This window comes from Callithrix jacchus, chromosome 2, assembly GCF_049354715.1.
Source record: "Callithrix jacchus isolate 240 chromosome 2, calJac240_pri, whole genome shotgun sequence".
NCBI classification, from domain to species: domain Eukaryota; kingdom Metazoa; phylum Chordata; class Mammalia; order Primates; family Cebidae; genus Callithrix; species Callithrix jacchus.
The window spans coordinates 75,481,483-75,495,148 of NC_133503.1; the positions used below are offsets into that span (position 1 = coordinate 75,481,483).

The 13,666-nt window shown below is 42.4% G+C and overlaps 1 protein-coding gene, 1 non-coding gene and 1 pseudogene across 7 annotated transcripts in view; 1 reads left to right on the forward strand and 2 right to left on the reverse strand.

Annotated features, from left to right (window-relative positions):
* Nucleotides 1-13,666, forward strand: part of AFF4 (ALF transcription elongation factor 4) — a 122,698-nt gene that overhangs the window by 32,623 nt on the left and 76,409 nt on the right. The gene's annotated exons all lie outside the window — the stretch shown is intronic.
* On the reverse strand, nt 4,767-5,066 carry LOC118151382 (V-type proton ATPase subunit e 1 pseudogene; annotated as a pseudogene).
* On the reverse strand, nt 11,802-11,908 carry LOC118151791 (U6 spliceosomal RNA). Its single transcript, XR_004740200.1, has one exon. It is a non-coding gene; the product is annotated as a U6 spliceosomal RNA (small nuclear RNA).

Here is a 13,666-nt window from a genome sequence, read left to right on the forward strand (position 1 = left end):
GAGACAGCTGGACACCAGAGACTATGGGTTGGAGAGGATTTCAGCCAGGGACAGCTGAGCTCCAGGGGAGGGTTATCTTCCCACTCCATTCCTTTTCCAGCTCCCCATCCTGCTGAGAGTCACTTCTCCCACCCAGTAAAATTTCTGCATTCGCCATCCTTCAAGTTCTTGTGACCTGATTCTTCCTGGATGCTGGACAAGAACCTGGGTACCAAGAGAGCAGGGTGTAAAAGGATATCATCCTGACCTTCTGCTGAGCTGGTTTAACTCTTAGCCATCTGTGGACAGCAAACAATAAAACAGCATTGTTTGTAACACACACCCTCTGGGGCTCCAGAGGTCGTGGGCAACCACCCCTAGATGCTGCCGTGGGGGCTGGTTTATTCCTCCTGGCACCCAAAGGCTCCTGTACCCACTCCCCCTCCTGCAAAGGGTAGGAGCATGGTGGCTGAGTAAACAAGCCACCTCTGTCACAAGTCACATGATGGGGTCAAGCGAACTCTCCTGTCTCAATAGGAGCTCAAAAACTGTGCATGTGAGGGATTAAGTTGCATACTCCTGAGAATCTAACTAATGCCTGATGATCTGAGGTGGAATGGTTTTATTTCAAAATCATCTCCCTGCAACCCTATCCATCCATGGAAAAATTTTATCTTCTGTAAAACTGGTCCCTGGTGCCAAAAAGGTTGGGGACTGCCTGTCTACATGATTTTCCTGAAACTGGAATAAGCACCACATGTTCAGGAAGCCCACAGAAAGGCCCTTGGAACTGGAAGGGACTGGTAGAAAGTATGAGATGAATCTGATGAGAGAGACAAGAGTCAGATCAAGTGGAATGTTTTAAGCCCTGTTGAGGAGTTTAAAGTTTATCTTCAGGTAAATGGAAAGCTTATTTAAAAATTTTAAGCAGGAGTTAGGCAATTTGACCTGATTCGTGTCTTAAAAAGATTACTTTGGCTGCTGTATAGCATATAGATTAAAGAGAGACCAAGGGAAATAGAATTCCAATAAAAAGGCTGTAGCATTTATTCAAGCCAAAGATAAAATGTGGTGTGTTTTGAATGGTGGCAGTAGAAACAAGTGAGCAGGGAGAGTCAAAATTTATTTTAGAGGTTATGGTGATGGATTGGATTTGGAGGAAGGTTGAAGGAAGAATTCAAAAGTGGTTGGATGGATGCACTACCATTAGGATGAGGATCACTGGAGAAGAAGTGGTTGATGGTAAGGGAAAGTAGATCAGAAACTTAATTTTAGGTGTATTAAGATTGAGCTTTTTGGGGCTGGGCATGGTGACTCATTACAAAGTTCTTGTAATCCCAGTACTTTGGGAGGCTGAGGTGGTAGGATTACTTGAGGCCAGGAGTTTGAGACTGGCTTGGGTAACACAGTGAGATCTTTAGATTTCTTAGATAGCCAAAGGACATTGTTAAACGGGTCCCTGGATGTGTGGTTTTGTATTTTAGAAAAGAAAGTGTCATGTGGAGCATATGTGGGCATTCTGGTTGTAGGCATAGAGTTGTTTTTTGAGACAGTCTCACTCCGTCACTCAAGCTAGAGTGCATGGCATGATCTAGGCTCACTGCAACCTCCCAGGCTCAAGTGATTCTCAAGCCTCAGCCTCTTGAGTAGGTGGAATTACAGACATGCACCACCACACCCAGCTAATTTTTTGTATTTTTAGCAGAGATGGGGTTTCACCATGTTGACCACGCTGGTCTTGAATTCCTGACCTCAAGTGATATGCCCGCCTTGGCCTCCCAAAGTGTTGGGATTATAGGCGTGGTGCCTATAAGAGATATTTTAAGTTTTGAGAGTGAAAGGAGAGGATGTAAAATGAATGAGAATAAGACCCATGGCTGAGCACAGATGAATACCAACTTTGAACAAGTCTGGTAGTAGGATGGGAAGAGCCAGAGGAGCTGGGGAAACTGGGAAGGCTAAGTGTTAATAGAAGCCAAAGAATGTATCAAGGAGAAATAAGTGGCTCAATCTATTGAATGGTAGGTCAAGTAAAATGATAAAGTATCTGTTGGATTTAGCAACATGAAAGTTGCTAATGATCTTGGCAAATAAATACTATGTGGGAAATTGGAAACAATGTTGGGAAATTGGAAACAATAGAATGTTGAATAGTGATTGGATACAACATTTTGGAAAGTATTAATTGGCTGTATCTACTAAAGTTGAAAATGCTTATCCTCTGCAGCCCATTAGTTCCACTTCTAGCTTTCTATTCTGGAAAAACTCATTGGTAAAAAGAGTTAAGCATAACAATGATGATTTAGTGTTGTTTGTAATGGCAGAGAAAGGGGAAACTACCTAAATATATGTCATCCGGAGAGTGGATAAGTAAACTGTGTGGATACATAGTGAAAATAAATGAACTACAGCAATGGATTAACTTCATAATTCTGAGAATTATAAAAACGAAGTTCTTAGAGTTTTAATAATGTTGGAGAAATATGGAAAACAATTCAGTTTCTTATTTAGAGATACATACATATATAGTAAAAGTATAAAGATTTCTGGCTGGGAGCAGTGGCTCAAGCCTATAACCCCAGCAGTTTGGGAGGCTGAGGCAGGTGGAACATGAGGTCAGGAATTCAAGACCAGCCTGGTTTACATAATGAAACCCTGTCTCTACTGAAATGTGTGTGTGTGTGTGTGTGTGTGTGTGTGAGATAAATTAGCCAGGCATGGTGTCGTGTGCCTAGTCCCAGCTACTTGGGAGGCTGAGGCAGGAGAATGACTTTAACCTGGGAGATGGAGGTTTCAGTGAGCTGAAATCAGGCCACTGCACTCCAGCCTGGGTGACAGAGTGAGACTCTGTCTCAAAAAAAAAAAAATTCCTTGCTGGGAGTGGTGCCTAGTGCCTATAATCCCAGCACTTTGGGAGGCCAAGGCGAGTAGATCATCTGAGGTCAGGTGTTTGAGACCAGCCTGGCCAACATGGTGAACCCCCCATCACTACTAAAAATACAAAAATTAGCCAAACATCATGATGGACACCTGTAATCCCACCTACTCAGGAGACTGAGGCAGGAGAATTGCTTGAACCTGGGATGCAGAAGTTGCAGTGAGCTGAGACCATGCCACTGCATTCCAGCCTGGGGAACCAAGTGAGACTGTCTCAAAAAAGAAAAGAAAAATTCCTGAGAATGGTTGAAACCACAATTAGAATAGTGGCTACTGCTTGTAGTGGGAGGGAGTACCTGGAGATGTGATATAGGAGAAGGGCACAGCAGCCTTCAACTATGTTGTTAATGCTTTATTTCCTAAGGTGTTTGTTTGATGAGTAGCACAACTGTTCACTGTATTGGTCCTTACACCTTTTGGGGTAACGTTTTATAAAATGATTGGTTGCTCAGGAAGTGAAGAACCACTGAGAGTCCTTTTGAGAAGCTTGACTGGAGAGATATGTGGGGCCAATGCAGACCTTTTTATTTTTTTGAGACAGAGTCTCACTCTGTTGCCCAGGCTGGAGTTCAGTGGTGTGATCTTGGCTCACTGCAGCCTCTGCTTCCTGGTTCAAGTGATTCTTCTGCCTCAGCCTCCCAAGTAGCTGGGATTACAGGTGCCCGCCACCACACCCAGCTAATTTTTGTGCTTTTAGTAGAGACAGGATTTCACCATGTTGGCCAGGCTAATCTCGAACTCCTGACCACCTGTCTTGGCCTCCCAAAGTACTGGGATTACACCAGCCTTTTCTTTTTTTTAAAAAAGAATATATTTGAATGCTGATGGAAAGGATTTGAAGGATTCATTAGAGATGGAGAAGTTGAAGTTGTTGGAGAGAAAGCAGTAACTTAAAGGTCTAGAAGATAGCACAATGAGGATAGTTGTTCTTTTGATAGGAAGATAGAGGTTTTTTCCTTTGTCATTGGGAGGGAAGAGAATAGATGTAGATGCTGATAGTTTGAAAGTTGATGGTTGATTGATAAAAATATTTTTCTTTCATTGTTTTTTTAATTTTTATCCTATTTTATTTTTGAGACCGAGTCTTACACTATCACCTGGACTGGAGTGCAGTGGCGCAATCTCAGTTCACTGCAATCTCTACCTCCCAGGTTCAAGTGATTCTCCTGCCTCAGCCTCCTGAGTAGCTGGGATTACAGGCACCCACTACCATGCCCAGCTAGTTTTTTTTTGTATTTTTAGTAGAGACGGGGTTTTACTTTGTTGGCTGACTGACCAGGTATGGTAGCTCATGCCTCTAGTCCCAGCCACTCTGAAGGCTGTGGCAAGGAGGATTGCTTGAGCCAAGGAATTTAAAATAAGCCTGGGCAACATGGCAAGACCCCATCTCAAAAAAAAAAGACAAATGATGGCAGAAATAAGACATTTATCCTGAAAATACGGTTTGGTGTAGTGTTGTTGGCACAGGTCTTCCCTCTGAGAATGCTTTCTTACTGACAGCCCCACCAGAGTCTTGTTTGTCTTGTAGCAGTTTTCAAACCCTTCACTGATTCCCATGTTTTGATAAGGTAAGAACCATCTTCAAATCTATAAATTCCAAAGATAGATCAATACATTTCTCAGAAGAGAGCATCTTCTGTCTCAGAAGAGTCCAAAAACATTGTGTGGAATCAGCATAGTTTAGGTTAAGTAGGCGCATAATTCATCAAAGTGTAAATAAGGTGAAAGAAAAAATACTGCATTGTAAAAAAATATATTCAAATGTGCTATGAACAGTTAAGGCAGCTGATGCCCAAATAGGCAAAGTCAAAGAAGTTGGCCTGCGTTTGGAGGTGATTTTGCATCGAAAAGGGAATTCACTTTCTTGTCTTTGATGACTGAATAACACTGTAGAACATGTCTTCTTCCTCAAGGCCAGTGATGCTTCAGATACCAGGTGGTTTCATCTTTCAAGCATGGTCCATAGAGAGGATTACATTAGGCCAGAATTGCAATCAGCCAAAAGAGAGCAGCAAACTGAACAGGTCACCATCATGGTGATGACAACTCCCCAGTTAGGCCCTTTAGGGATGAACCAGGGCACAAAGAAGCCAACAAAGCCCCAGAACATGCTCATTTCTGTGAAGCACTGTGAGGCCACAGTATGCCATGGTTGCTGCTCAAGCTGCCTCTCTTTGATTTTTAATACTCTGTTTTTTATCTTTGTCTATTAAGACAAGGTTATTTGTGAATGGAAATTAGGATTGCAGAGAGTCATAGAACATCATGAAATACTTTATGAGGAATGGGAGAGAACATTTATCAGAGAAAGATAGTACAATTTCACTTTGGGAGGCCAAGGTGGGTGGATCATGATGTTAGGAGATTGAGACCATCCTGGTCAACATGGTGAGACCTTGTCTTTACTAAAATACAAAAAATTAGCTGGGCATGGTGGTGTACACCTGTATCCTAGCTACTTGGGAGGCTGAGGCAGGGAAATCACTTGAACCCAGGAGATGGAGGTTGCAATTAGCCGAGATTGTGCCACTACAGCCTGGCAACAGAGCAAGACTCTGTCTCAAAGAAAAAAAAAAGGAAGATAGTACAATTTCTGGGAAAATTTGAGGGTCCAGTTGAGAGTGATTTATGAAATAAATGAGAAATTCAGATAATACATAAAGATGTGATGAAGAAAGCAAAAATGTGTGGAATTGTTAGCTTTGCTTTCGTATTTTTCACCACATTATTTTAACCTGAAGGCTGTAGAAGTTTCATGACCAACTTTGGGGCAAAGGTCCTTCTGTGCTAAATATTGTCTGGGTACCTGATGTTTTGTTAGTATTGGCTTTGATCTCTAAGTGTACAACCTTTGTTTCCCTGACTTGTAGGAAGTGACCTCTTTAGACTCCCTCATGGGTAGAGAAGTTCTACCAAATGAGGTCAAGAGGGATTTATGTACTCCTGAGGCTTTGTGCTTTAACATAGTGCATTGTGGTAAAGTTAACAGTTTAATAGCAGTTGTAATATACTGGCTTTGAAAATAATCTCTTAGCTTAAATCTCATTTTGACTTTTGGAGTTTAAATCACTCAATAATCTTAGAGTTGAATGGCTCTGTGTTTCAGTAGAATAGTTATTCGAATACAGTAAGTGGAAAAAAATATTGTAACAAATTCTGACTTCCACTTAAATGGGGAAAGGCAGAGTACACATTTTATACTAAACTTTTTATTTATTTATTTATTTTTGAGACAGTCTTACTCTGTTGCACAGGCTGGAGTGCAGTGACAGTCTCAGCTCACTACAACATTTGCCTCCCAGGTTCAAGTGATTCTCTTGGTTCAGCCTCCTGAGTAGCTGGGACTACAGGTGCGTGTCACCCCACCCGGCTGGTTTTTGTATTTTTACTAAAAATGGGGTTTCACCACGTTGACCAGGTTGGTCTGGAACTCCTGGCATCAAGTGATACACTGCCTCAGCCTCCTGAAGTGCTGGGATTACAGGAGTGAGCCACCACACCCATCTGTTTAAAAATTTTTAAAATTAAAATTGTAAAAAGTCATAAAATGTTTTATGTATGTATGTATTTATTTATTTGAGTCAGAGTCTTGTTCTGTCGCCGCGTAGTACAGTGGCGCGATCTTGGCTCACTACAACCTCTGCCTCCTGGGTTCAGGCGATTCTCGTGCCTCAGCCTCCTGAGTAGCTGAGACTACAGGAGCATGCCACCATGCCTGACCCAAAATGTTTTATAACTAATGTATGTGTTTATAAAAAATTATAAAATGAATTTAATTCTTAGGAATACACATTAAAATTTTTATTTTTACTGTGTACTAATTTTTTTAATGTGGCAAAATATATATAACAAAATTTACTATTTTAATAATTTTACATATACAATTCAGTGGCATTAAGTACATTCACAATGTTGTACAATCATCAACACTGTCCATTTCCAGAACTTTTTCATCATCTCAAAGAGAACCTCACCACATCTGTTCTCTTTTCTGTCTATGAATTTGCCTATTCCAGATGCCTCATAGTAAGTGAACAATATGTGTCCTTTTGTATCTGGCTTATTTCACATAGCATAATCAAGGTTCATCTGTGTTATAGCATGTATCATAATTTCATTCCTTACGGCTAAATAGTATTCCATTGCATATATAGACCACATTTTGCTTACCCATGTTGATGGATAGCCATCTGTTAATGGACACTTGGGTTGTTTCCACATTTTGGCTATTGTGAACGATGCTGCTGTGAACATTGATGTACATAGATTTGTTTGAGTGTCTGCTTTCAGTTCCTTTGACTGTATTCCTAGGAGTAAAATTGCTGGCTCATATGGTAATTATTTGTTAAAGTTTCTGAGGAACTGCCAATCCATAGCAGCTACACCATTGCACATTCCCACCAGCAGTGCACAAAGGTTCCAGTTTCTCTACATCCTCACCAACATGTGATATTTTGTGTTTTTGTTTTTGTAATAGCCATCCTAATGGGTGTGGAATGATGTCTCATGGTGGGTATTTTCTCTCATTAAACTTTACTTGTTTGTTTGTTAATTTATTTTTTTGAGATGGAGTTTTGCTTTCGTTCATGCTGAAGTGCAATGGTGTGACCTTGGCTCACTGCAACCTCCACCTCCTGGGTTCAAGCAATTCTCCTGCCTTAGTCTCCTGAACAACTGGGATTACATGTGCCTGCCACCATACCCAGCTGACTTTTTTTTTTTTTTTGAGACGGAGTTTCGCTGTTGTTACCCAGACTGGAGTGCAATGGCATGATCTCGGCTCACCGCAACCTCCGCCTTCTGGGTTCAAGCAATTCTCCTGCCTCAGCCTCCCGAGTAGCTGGGACTACAGGCGCACACCACCATGCCTAGCTAATTTTTTGTATTTTTAGTAGAGGTGGGGTTTCACCTTGTTGACCAGGATGGTCTCAATCTCTTGACTTCGTGATCCACCTGCCTCGGCCTCCCAAAGTGCTGGGATTATAGGCATGAGCCACCGCGCCTGGCCCCCCAGCTGACTTTTTGTATTTTTAGTAGAGATCGGGTTTTACCATGTTGACCAGGCTAGTCTCAAACTCCCAACCACCTCTGCCTCCCAAAGTGCTGGGACTACAGGCATGAGCCACTGCACCCGGCTTTTGTTTTTTGTTTTTGTTTTTGAGACAGAATTTTGCTCTTGTTGTCCAGGCTGGAGTACGGTGGCGCGATCTTGGCTAACTACAATCTCTTCTGGATTCAAGTGATTCTCCTGCCTCAGCCTCCCGAGTAGCTGGGATTACAGGCATGCGCCACCATGCCCGGCTAATTTTATAATTTTAGTAAAGTCAAAGTTTCTCCATGTTGGCCTAGCCGGTCTTGAACTCCCAACCTCAGGTGATCGCATGCCTTGGCCTACCATAGTGCTGGGATTACAGGCATGCCCAGACTGTTTGTTTATTTTTTAAAACTAGTCAGTCAAGTGTGATAGTGAGAATGGGGCAAAGAGTAGAACAATGAGTTCAATCTGTAACTTCACTGTGAACAATCAGTTTACATAACTGACTACCTTTAAACCAGCCTCTCATTAAACATTGTTTCATGGGTCTCAAAATTCTTAGACAGTTTCTTGGTCAAGTTGCTTCCATTAAACAGTGCTGATTTTAAAAACTAGTAATTTAAAATTACCATGTGAAAAAAACTCAAAATGATTCACACAGCAGTCATCTTTTCCTTCTGAAGGTTTTACCATGCACTATTATCATTAACCACTCTCTTACTGTTAAACCTAAATGGCCAGTCAAAACAAAAACTTCTGAGATTATTCTTGTACCACTGATTGAGACTGTGGTGGCAGGTATTAGGGATGATATTTATTTAGTCTTCTGAGCTTTCTGGGCAGACTTGATGATGTTGCTAGGTCTAGGAGTCTTCTTGTCCACTGTTTTTTTGTTTTGTTTTGTTTTAAATTTTAAATTTAAATAAAAAAATTTTTTTGAGACAGAGTTTCATTCTTGTTGCCCAGGTTGGAGTGCAATGGTATGGTCACAGCTCACTGCAACCTCTGCCTCCCATGTTCATGTGATTCTCCTACCTCAGCCTCTCTAGTGGCTGGGATTAAAGGCGCCTGCCACCATGCCTGGCTAATTTTGTATTTTTAGTAGAGACGGGGTTTCACCATGTTGGCCAGGCTGGTTTCAAACTCCTGACCTCAGGTGATCTGCCTGCCTTGGCCTCCCAAAGTGCTGGAATTAAGGTATGAACCACTGGGTCTGGCCAATTTTACAATTTTGAGAGGGAGTCTCAGTCTGTCACCCAGGCTGGAGTGCAGTGGTGTGATCTTGGCTCATTTGAACCTCCACCTCCCAGGCTCAAGCATTCCCCTCACCTCAGTTTCCCTAGTAGCTGGGACCACAGGTGCATGCTACCACACCCAGCTAATTTTTTGTGTTTTTGATAGAGATAGGGTTTCACCATGTTGCCCAGGTTGGTCTCAAACTCCTAAGCTCATGTGGTACTCCTGCCACGGCTTCCCAAAGTGCTGGGATTACAGGCCTGAACCTGTTTTGATGACACCCACAGCAACTGTCTTATATTATGAACAGCAAAAAAACCCAGAGGAGGATAGTCAGAAGCTCTCAACATACATTGGCTTGCTGGGGACCATATCAAAGATGGCAGCGTTACCAGATTTCAAGAATTTATTTCAAGCCATCTTTTAGCTTACCAGAATGTCAGTGGGTCTTTTTCTTCAATTCAGCAAACTTGCAGGCAGTGTGAGCCATGTGGCAGTTCATTACAGGAGCATAGCCAGCACTGATTAGGCCTGGATAGTTGAGGATGATCACCTGAGCAGTGAAGCCAGCTGCTTCCATTGTTGGGTCATTTTTCCTGTCACCAGCAACATTGCCATGATGAACATCTTTGACAGATATGTTCTTGACATTGAAGCCCTCATTGTCCCCAGGTAAAGGTTCATTCAAAGCTTCATGGTATTTTGCAACAGATTTGGCTTTAGTTGTAACTGTTGACTGGAGCCAAGGTGACCACTATGCTGACACCAATCTCCAGTTGGCCTACAGAGACAGTAATAATGCCACCAATTTTGTAGATATTTTGGAGAGGCAGACACAAGGGCTTGTCACTTGGACAAGTTGGTGGTAGGATGCAATCCAGAGCTTCAAGCAGGGTGTTTGCACTGGCATTGCCATCTTCACAGGTGACTTTCCATCCCCTGAACAGAGGCATGTTAGCACTTGGCCCTGGCGTGTTGTCATCATTCCAGCCAGAAATTGGCACAAATGCTACTGTATTGGGGTTGTAGCCAACTTTCTTATTATAAATGCTGACTTCCTTAACCACTTTCTTGTAACTCTTCTGTCTGTAGGGTGGCTCAGTGGAATCCATTTTGTTAACTCCAACAATTAGCTGTTTCACACCCAGTGTGTAAGTCAGAAGGAGATACCAGCTTCAGATTCATTACCGGCAACAGTCAGGGCAGCACAGTCAGCCTGAGATGTGCCTATAATGATGTTTTTTAAAAAAGTCTCTGTCTTGGGGTGTCAACTAGTCACATAATACTTTCTGATCTTAAGTTTCCACAGGGAGCTATCAGCAGTGCCACTACGCTCACACTCAGCTTTCAGTTTATCTAAGACCCAGGCATATTTGAAGGACTCCTTTCCCATCTCAGTAGCCTCATTAGCTGATGGATCTTTTATCAATCCCACCACATTTATAGATCAGATGGTCAGTAGTGGTGGACTTGCCTGAGTCTATGCGTTCAGTGACAGTGATATTGGTAAGGGCCTTCCTTTCCCATTTTGGCTTTTAGGGGTGGTTTTTTCAACTGACCTGTGTCCTTGGTGGCAAATCTGATGCAAAAAAGATCATGGTGGTTTCATTTATTTTTATTTTTTTGAGACGGAGTTTTGCTCTTGTCACCCAGGCTGGAGTACAATAGTGTGATCTCGGTTAACTGCAGCCTCCGCCTCCCAGGTTCAAGTGATTCTCTTGCCTTAGCCTCTTGAGTAGCTGGGATTACAGGTGACTGCCACCACACCCAGCTATTTTTTTTGTATTTTTTGAGAGATGGGGTTTCACCATGTTGGCCAGGCTGGTCTTGAACTCTTGACCTTGTGATGTACCCACCTTAGCCTCCCAAAGCTCTGGGATTACAGGCGTGAGCCACCGTGCCCAACCAAGTGTGTGGCTTTTAACTTTGTTCTTTTGCAAGGTTGTTTTGACTATTCTGGATCTTTTGAATTTAAGGATCAGCTTGTGAATTTCTGCAAAGAAGTCAGCTGAGTTTTTCTTTTTTATCTTTTTAAGAAACGGAGTCACTCTGTCACCCAGGCTGGAGTGCAATGGTGAGAACGCGGCTCACTGCAGCCTCAGCTTTCTGGGGTGAAGCAATCCTACCACAGCTTCCTGAGTAGCTGGAACTATAGGTACACACCAGTATGGATGGCTATTTTTTTTTTTTAAGATAGGGTCTCACTGTATCCTCCACCTTCCAGGCTCGGGTGATTGTCTCACTTCAGCTACTTGAGTAGCTGGGACTACAGGCACGCATCACCACGCCCAGCTAATTTTTGTATTCTTTGTAGAGACTGAGTTTCACTGTATTGCCCAGGGTGGTCTCGAACTTCTAGACTCGAGCAGTCCTCCCGCTTCAGCCTCCCAAAGCTAGGATTACAGGCATGAGCCACCATGCCTGGATTGGAATTGCTGTCTTAATTTCATTTTTGGTTTAATTATTGCTGCCATACAGAAATACATCTGATTTTCTGTGTTTTAATGCTGTATCCTGCAACCTTGCTGAACTCACTCGTTAGCTCTAATAGATTATAAGTGGATTCTTTAGGATTTTCTATATACAGGGTCATCATTTTACTTCTTTTTTTTTTTTAAATATGGAACACTTCATGAATTTGCATGTCATCCTTGCACAGGGGTCATGCTAATCTTCTCTGTATTGTTCCAATTTTAGTATATGTGCTGCCGAAGCGAGCACTCATCATTTTACTTCTTTCTTTTTAGTTTGATGGCTTTTGTTTCTTTCTTGCCTAATTGCCCTGGCTAGAAGAAGTCACAGGTGTTGAATAGAAGAGGTGAAAGCAGACATCCTTGTCCTGCTCTTAGGGGGAAAGCATTCAGTGTCTCACCATTAAGTATGGTATTAGCTGTGGGGTTTTTTGTTTTTTGCTTTTGAGAGGGAGTCTCTTTTGAGACTCCAGTCTCTGTTACCCAGGCTGGAGTGCAATGGCGTGATCCCAGCTTACCACAGCCTCTGCCTTCTGGGTTCAAGTGGTTCTCCTGCCTCAGCCTCCTGAGTATCTGGGATTATCAGGCGCCACCACGCCTGGCTAATTTTTGTATTAGTGGAAATAGGTTTCACCATGTTGGTCAGGCTGGTCTCAAACTCCTGACCTTGTGATTGCCCACAGGCTTTTGAAAGTTTAAGACAGGTATGAGCCACCCTGCCCAGTTGGTGGGTTTTTTTGCAGATGCCTTTTATTAGTTTGGGGAAATTCTTTTTTATTCCTAGTTTGTGGAGTGTTTTTATCAAGAAAGAGTGTTAAAATTTGTCACTTTTTTTTCTGCATCTGTTGAGACAATCGTATGCTTTTTTTTCCCCTTTACTGTGGTATATACATTAATTGATTGTGGTATATTATGTTAGCTGGTCTTAGGTGTTAAAGCAACCCATGTTCCTGAGATAAATCTCACTTGATCATGGTGTATAATCTTTTGTATATATTGCTGTATTCAGTTTGCTAGTATTTTGTAATTATAAGGTTTTATTGATCTATAGTTTTCTTGTAATGTCTTTGTCTGGTTTTGATAAATATTGGCCTCATAGAATGAATTGGAGTATTTCTTCCTCCTCTTTTCAGGAGTGTTTGTGAAGGATCAGCACTAAGTAGCTGGGATTACAGACACGTGCCACCATGCCCAGCTAATTTTTTAATTTTTAGTAGAGGTGGGGTTTCACTATGTTGGCCAGGCTGATCTTGATCTCCTGACCTCAAGTCACCTACCTGCCTTGGCCTCCCAAAGTGCTGGGATTTTAGGCATGAGCCACTGTGCCCAGCCTTAATTTTTGTGTTTTTAGTAAGGATGGAGTTATGCCATGTTGCCCAGGCTGGTCTTGAACTCTTGACTTCAAGCAGTCTACCTGTCTTCCCCAAAGTGCTGAGATTACAGGCATGAGCCACCGTGCCTGGCTAAAACTGTTAGAATTACTATTTTTGAGACTGAGCCTTGCTCTCTGTTGCCCAGGCTGGAGTGCAGTGGTGCAATCTTGGTTCACCACAGCCTCTGCCTCCCAGGTTCAAGAGCACATGAACGTTAACTTAGCCTCCCAAGGTGCCTGCCACCACACCCGGCTAATTTTTTGTATTTTTAGTAGAAACGGGATTTTGCCATGTTGGCCAGGCTGGTCTCAAACTCCCAGCCTCAAGCAATCTGCCCACCTTAGCCTCCCCAAAGTGCTGGAATTACAGGTGTGAGCCACCACCCCTGGCCAAAACTGTTAATTTTTTAAGGTAAATTGTTTTAAGTGCCTGCGAAGTACTTATGTTCAGTCAATACATTAATTATAAACAAATATATACGTATTTTTAGGTTTTTGTTTACAGTTCCTGGCTCCCAGCTTCTGAACCCTTGCAATTTCCTAAATGATAGAGCAGTAAGAATATCTTTTGTTAAAATGTTTGGCCTTTTGTCCTTGGTGCCTGAAACAACTGTGAACAGTTCTGGAGGGATAATG